The sequence below is a fragment of the Salvelinus namaycush genome, chromosome 8, assembly GCF_016432855.1.
Source record: "Salvelinus namaycush isolate Seneca chromosome 8, SaNama_1.0, whole genome shotgun sequence".
Lineage (NCBI taxonomy): Eukaryota > Metazoa > Chordata > Actinopteri > Salmoniformes > Salmonidae > Salvelinus > Salvelinus namaycush.
The window spans coordinates 44,723,394-44,730,468 of NC_052314.1; positions in this window are offsets into that span (position 1 = coordinate 44,723,394).

The following is a 7,075-nucleotide window of genomic DNA, read 5'->3' on the forward strand; positions in this document are numbered from 1 at the left end:
TATTGTTGCTTGATACTTGTTCTGGGCAGTTGAAAATTGGTTAATGCTATCTGGAATCCTTGGGACGTCCCTAACTTTACCCTTACCTAATCGTAAGCATTTTAAATTTCAACTTCAATGAGTTAATGTTAGAGTTGGGATATCTGAAGGATGCAGGATAGCAAGGACCGTTGAACATGGTCAGAGGGTTTGCTAAATTACTCAAATGTGAAATTGAACCACCAGGGGGTAGGAGTGAGCTATTTTACTGTTCAGTAGTACTGAGTGAGTACTGGATTTCCCTCAGCCAAGCCATTTCACAAAATAGAAACCAAGTCAGACTTATACAGTAGTGCATTCCAAATGTATTTTCATATTGTACACAAAACACCTGATATAAATGTAAGAACAACAATTGTTAAAAGCAGAACAAGATAATCGAATACAGCCATTGAAAGGTCAGTAAAAACCGACATTCACACATTCAGTTGTGCATTAAGAGACAAATATAAGAAGCATTACATAAAATAACAATACAGGGAAAACACCTCAATAATAAAGTAATAATCATTTTTTTATCAAATACTTTTTTGAGGCAGGGGATAGTTATAAAAGGGAGGGGACAATTTTTTTTTGTAAATTCTGTGTTGCATCATGCAAACACATGGAAGAATTTATGTATTCATAATATTATCAGTATATGTCATGTTTGGGATGCAGTAAATGTATTTGTCCCAAATGGCCCCCTATTCCCTATGTAGTGCACTACTTTTGACCAAGGCCCATAGGGCTTTGGTCAAAAGTAGTGCATAATGTAGGGAATAGGGTTCCATTTGGGTTAAAAGGTCAACAATACAAACAGGATATCTGATGTTAGATATTTGTGTGCCGGTATTTGTGTAGAATAGGCATATTATTACCAACATAGATATCAATTTGTTATTAAAATAACCATGAAAGATATGGAATTCAATCAAATCAGCTGAACAAGAGAAGTAAAAAAGCCCGTGGACTAAAACGTGCAGATGAAATCATAAAAAATTGGAAGTATGATGTTGAGTTGTGAATGTCAACATTAGTGACAAGAGGCCGTAAGGCAACATAAACCGCATTCCCCATCCCACTGACCAACATCTCCATCTAACTCAGCGTTTCACAAACTCGGTCCTCGGGACCCCCAGTTGACCCCGACTCAACCGATTCAAATAATCAAAGAAACTCTAATCTAACTTGAAGGGATCATCTACACCACCACTAGTCTATTCCATAGCATAAAGGAGTTGTGCTTCATACCATCCAGGCCTTGTATTGTGTATGACTTTTATTCAGCATGTATAATTTCCATGGTGTGTTACGGTGTGTAGGTTTGAATCACCTTTATAGACATAGAAACATACGGGTAGTGCATCCCATCCTGTGGCAAGTCATCCCCATTTATACCTGCTGCTAACATGTGTCCTTTGTCCTGATCCTGTCCACATTTGGATTGTGCCCACATTTTTAGACGGGTATAGACGATTAAAAGACGCATTGCTATCTGATTGTGGAATAGGTCTAGACAGATAAGATAAGGAAAATATCAGGAAGATGGACGCATGTTAGAACCAGGTATCAACAGGGCTCTAGAGAGCGCTTAGAAATGCTTCAACTTCGCTGAGTTCCAAATCGACCCATAACCCCTACCACTTAGGCACTACAGTAGATCTGAAAGGTTTCAATAGGATCCAGATCAATATGGTCATGGCTTCCCCTTTGCGTTATGATAAGCTAGGTGGAATTTCCCCCATATTTTTGGTCTATCCAATCCTCTCAGATCTATAGGAATTCCTAGGTGGTAGGGAGCTAGAGGGATGATTTGATCTGTGTCAAATTCTCCACACTTGCCTTGAAGGAGTTTCCACCGTTGATATATCCATGACTGGAAGTGTGCAACTTTGGGAGAAGGGTGAAGAATTGGGACTCAGCCTTGTGTCTCAGTAGATGTGTGGCCTTATTCATGACTTACGGATCTTGGGAGCTCATTGGTCAGTATGTGCCAGCGCTCCACACTCTGACCCTTGTTCTTAAGGTAGTCCATCCAATGGCGGAGGGGGTCTCCCTGTGAGTGACAGCTCAGGCACACTCCACCTGTAAACATGACAAGCAGTGTCACCATGGGAACCTTTCAGGAGTTCAAAGTCCCAATGGAATATCTGCACAAAAGTTTGGCTTCTGTGGGTATAGGGATGTGTCAAGATGGGATTTGACTCTCTCGCTCCTGCTCTCTAGCCATCTCTCGCTCCGTGTGTGTGTGTGTGTGTGTGTGTGTGTGTGTGTGTGTGTGTGTGTGCGTGTGTGTGCGTGTGTGTGCGTGCGTGCGTGCGTGCGTGCGTGCGTGCGTGCGTGCGTGCGTGCGTGCGTGCGTGCGTGCAAAGTGAAGAGTCTCACCTATGAAGTCATTGGATCATCCCAAGTCGTAGTCCCAGACAGTGACCTCCAGAGAGTCTTATTGGACAGCTCTGACATGGAGATCTCATAAAATAATTCCTATAGGGTGTGAGGGAAGCACAGGAGAGCCCATTCAGTAGGAGTAGGAGGAGGTTGCTACTGGACACTGATCTATGGTCAGCTTTAGTGTTTCCCCCCTAATTACTAAAGTTAGGATTTGTGAGGGGTAAACTCATCCCAGATCAGTGTCTAAGAGCAACATCTACTTGTAGCTGTGACATTACTTACAGAAGTACTGTAAACACAATGGGAAAAAACTAAGCCATACACACACAAAAGAAAAGGGCCCCGCATTCACAAAGCGTCTCAGAGTAGCAGTGCCAAAGCTACGAACGGACGGAATTTGATCCTAGATCATCACTCCTACTCCAAGCACCTATACTCCAAGCAGCTTTATGAATACGGACACTGATGTCACTTGTTATGCAAAATGCTTTCCACTGTTGATCCAACTACTCCTTGGCCACATGACAGGGAGATGTATGGGAGGTCATTGAGAAATAGAAGACTATGTCACAACCATAGTTTTAGAAATAAGTGATCTGGAGACATACAGTACAGTATATCCCATCTATTAATTAACAACCAGATATGAGCAGGAGCACTATCATCAGATGGGCCTGTAACTGAGCCTTATATTGTCTCCACTTGGAGTTGAATTTAGGCAGTTCTAGGTTTCAGACGAGCCACATCGCTGCAATTATATCAAGGCCCCGTGATAGTGTACATTACTTCTGAGGGAATCGAAATAAAAGGCTTGGCGTTATTACTTCGCAGTGCCCACGCTGTAGGATGAGCGGGGGAGAGAGGGAAGGGTGACATAAATATAGAGATGAGAGATCCAACCGAAGGACCTTACTGGCATGCTTACTGTAAGTCTTTGTCAACACATTGATGTGTCAGTGGTAAAAGTGTTCAGGCGATTGCAAATTATTATCGATTGTTAGAATTCAATTCGGAGGAAAGGGATGTAGAGAATGAGGGAGAGAGAGAGAATTTCCTATGAAAAGAAGAGAGGGTAGAAGAGGTGATGAATACTGTATACTAGAAGTGAGAGAGAGAGAGAGGATGACAGATGAGGAGAGTGTGGGATATTGGACTGGACATCTCATTAGCATTGACATTAAGATTGACCCTCAGAGAGAGCATTGCTAGAGCACATGCTACAACACACTGCATGCCTAGCACAGAAGGTGCCAGTCTCCCCTGGAGACCCAGCAGGGATATACCTCATTGAATTCAGGGTTACGGGTCTTTTTAATCACAGACGTCTTGCGTTTGGATTTCTTCCGTGTGTCGGGCTTCAGATATCTGAAAGAGTGAAAGATAGAGGGGGAGGGGAGAGGGGGAGGGAGGGGAGTGAGAGGTTTAGGAAAGTGAGAGAGGGGAAAAAGAGGGTAGGAGGGACAGTATCATAGATTGACGCACAAACACTCAATCCCTCAAATTTATGCACGTGTGTGTGTGTGACAGAGCCTGTGGCAGTGTGTGCGCGGGGGCAGGCGATAGTGAACTAAGCTCTTGCCTGTTCCTGTGCCATTTTGCCTAGGGAGGAATACATGCTTTGGAAAAAATTTCTGAAACAGGTGACACAAGGAAAACATTTAAGAGGAACATGGATGATGGAAAAAACAGACGTGCTCTATTCCTTTCTCTTTATCACACGGATGCTCTCTTGCCACCCAGACCAGTTGAAGTGTGTGACGGTCTTCTTGGGGCCCCATTCAGTTTCAGTCTCAAATCAAATCAAACTTTATTTGTCACATGCGCCGAATACAACAAGTATAGACTTTACCGTGAAATGCTTATTTACAAGCCCTTAACCAACAGTGCAGTTCAAGAAAGAGTTAAGAAAATATTTACCAAATAAACTAAAGTAAAAAAAAATAAGTAACACAATAAAATAGCCATAGCGAGGTTATATACAATTTGTAATTTGTACATGTAGGTAGGGGTGAAGTGACTATGCATAGATAATAAACAGCGAGTAGCAGCAGTGGGGGGGGGGGGGGGGGGTCAATGTAAATAGTCCGGTGGCCATTTGATTCATTGTTCAGCAGTCTAATGGCTTGGGGGTAGAAGCTGTTAAGGAGCCTTTTGGTTCTAGACTTGGCACTCCGGTAACGCTTGCCGTGCGGTAGCAGAGAAAACAGTCTATGTGGTGCAGCTGTAGAACTTTGAGGATCTGGGGACCCATGCCAAATCGTTTCAGTCTCCTGAGGGGGAAAAGGTGCTGTCATTCCAACTAAACTACTGAAAGAGCTGCTTCCTGTGCTCGGCCCTCTTATGTTGAACATAATAAACGGCTCTCTATCCACCGGATGTGTACTAAACTCACTAAAAGTGGCAGTAATAAAGCCTCTCTTGAAAAAGCCAAACCCTGACCCAGAAAATATAAAAAACTATCGGCCTATATCGAATCTTCCATTCCTCTCAAAAATTGTAGAAAAAGCTGTTGCGCAGCAACTCACTGCCTTCCTGAAGACAAACAATGTATACGAAATGCTTCAGTCTGGTTTTAGACCCCATCATAGCACTGAGACTGCACTTGTGAAGGTGGTAAATTACCTTTTAATGGCGTCAGACCGAGGCTCTGCATCTGTCCTCGTGCTACTAGACCTTAGTGCTGCCTTTGATACCATCGATCACCACATTCTTTTGGAGAGATTGGAAACCCAAATTGGTCTACACGGACAAGTTCTGGCCTGGTTTAGATCTTATCTGTTGGAAAGATATCAGTTTGTCTCTGTGAATGGTTTGTCCTCTGACAAATCAACTGTACATTTCGGTGTTCCTCAAGGTTCTGTTTTAGGACCACTATTGTTTTCACTATATATTTTACCTCTTGGGGATGTCATTCGAAAACATAATGTTAACTTTCACTGCTATGCGGATGACACACAGCTGTACATTTCAATGAAACATGGTGAAGCCCCAAAATTGCCCTCACTAGAAGCCTGTGTTTCAGACATAAGGAAGTGGATGGCTGAAATGTCTCTACTTTTAAACTCGGACAAAAAAGAGATGCTTGTTCTAGGTCCCAAGAAACAAAGTGATCTTCTGTTGAATCTGACAATTAATCTTGATGGTTGTAAAGTCGTCTCAAATAAAACTGTGAAGGACCTCGGCGTTACTCTGGACCCTGATCTCTCTTTTGACGAACATATCAAGACTGTTTCAAGGACAGCTTTTTTCCATCTACGTAACATTGCAAAAATCAGAAATTGTCTGTCCAAAAATGATGCAGAAAAATTAATCCATGCTTTTGTTACTTCTAGGTTAGACTACTGCAATGCTCTACTTTCCGGCTACCAGGATTAAGCACTAAATAAACTTCAATTAGTGCTAAATACGGCTGCTAGAATCCTGACTAGAACCCAAAAATTTGATCATATTACTCCAGTGCTAGCTGCCCTACACTGGCTTCCTGTTAAGGCAAGGGCTGATTTCAAGGTTTTACTGTTAACCTTCAAAGGGTTACATGGGCTTGCTCCTACCTATCTTTCCGAGTTGGTCCTGCCGTACATACCTACACGTACGCTACGGTCACAAGACGCAGGCCTCCTAATTGTCCCTAGAATTTCTAAGCAAACAGCTGGAGGCAGGGCTTTCTCCTATAGATCTCCATTTTTATGGAATGGTCTGCCTACCCATGTGAGAGACGCAGACTCGGTCTCAACCTTTAAGTCTTTACTGAAGACTCATCTCTTCAGTAGGTCATATGATTGAGTGTAGTCTGGCCCAGGAGTGTGAAGGTGAACGGAAAGGCTCTGGAGCAACGAACCGGCCTTGCTGTCTCTGCCTGGCCGGTTCCCCTCTTTCCACTGGGATTCTCTGCCTCTAACCCTATTACAGGGGCTGAGTCACTGGCTTACTAGTGCTCTTTCATGCCGTCCCTAGGAGGGGTGCGTCACTTGAGTGGGTTGAGTCACTGACGTGATCTTCCTGTCTGGGTTGGCGCCCCCCCTTGGTTTGTGCCGTGGCGGAGATCTTTGTGGGCTATACTCGGCCTTGTCTCAGGATGGTAAGTTGTTGGTTGAAGATTTCCCTCTAGTGGTGTGGGGGCTGTGCTTTGGCAAAGTGGGTGGGGTTATATCCTTCCTGTTTGGCCCTGTCTGGGGGTATCATCGGATGGGGCCACAGTGTCTCCTGACCCCTCCTGTCTCAGCCTCCAGTATTTATGCTGCAGTAGTTAATGTGTCGGGGGGCTAGGGTCAGTTTGTTATATCTGGTGGATTTCTCCTGTCTTATCCGGTGTCCTGTGTGAATTTAAGTATGCTCTCTCTAATTCTCTCCTTCTCTCTCTCTCTCGGAGGACTTGAGCCCTAGGAGCATGCGTCAGGACTACCTGGCATGATGACTCCTTGCTGTCCCCAGTCCACCTGGCCTTGCTGCTGCTCCAGTTTCAACTGTTCTGCCTGCGGCTATGGAACCCTGACCTGTTCACCGGACTTGCTAAAAAAGCCAACTGACATTTACTCCTGAGATGCTGACTTGCTGCACCCTCGATAACTACTGTGATTATTATTATTTGACCATGCTGGTCATTTATGAACATTTGAACATCTTGGCCATGTTCTGTTATAATCTCCACCCAGCACAGCCAGAA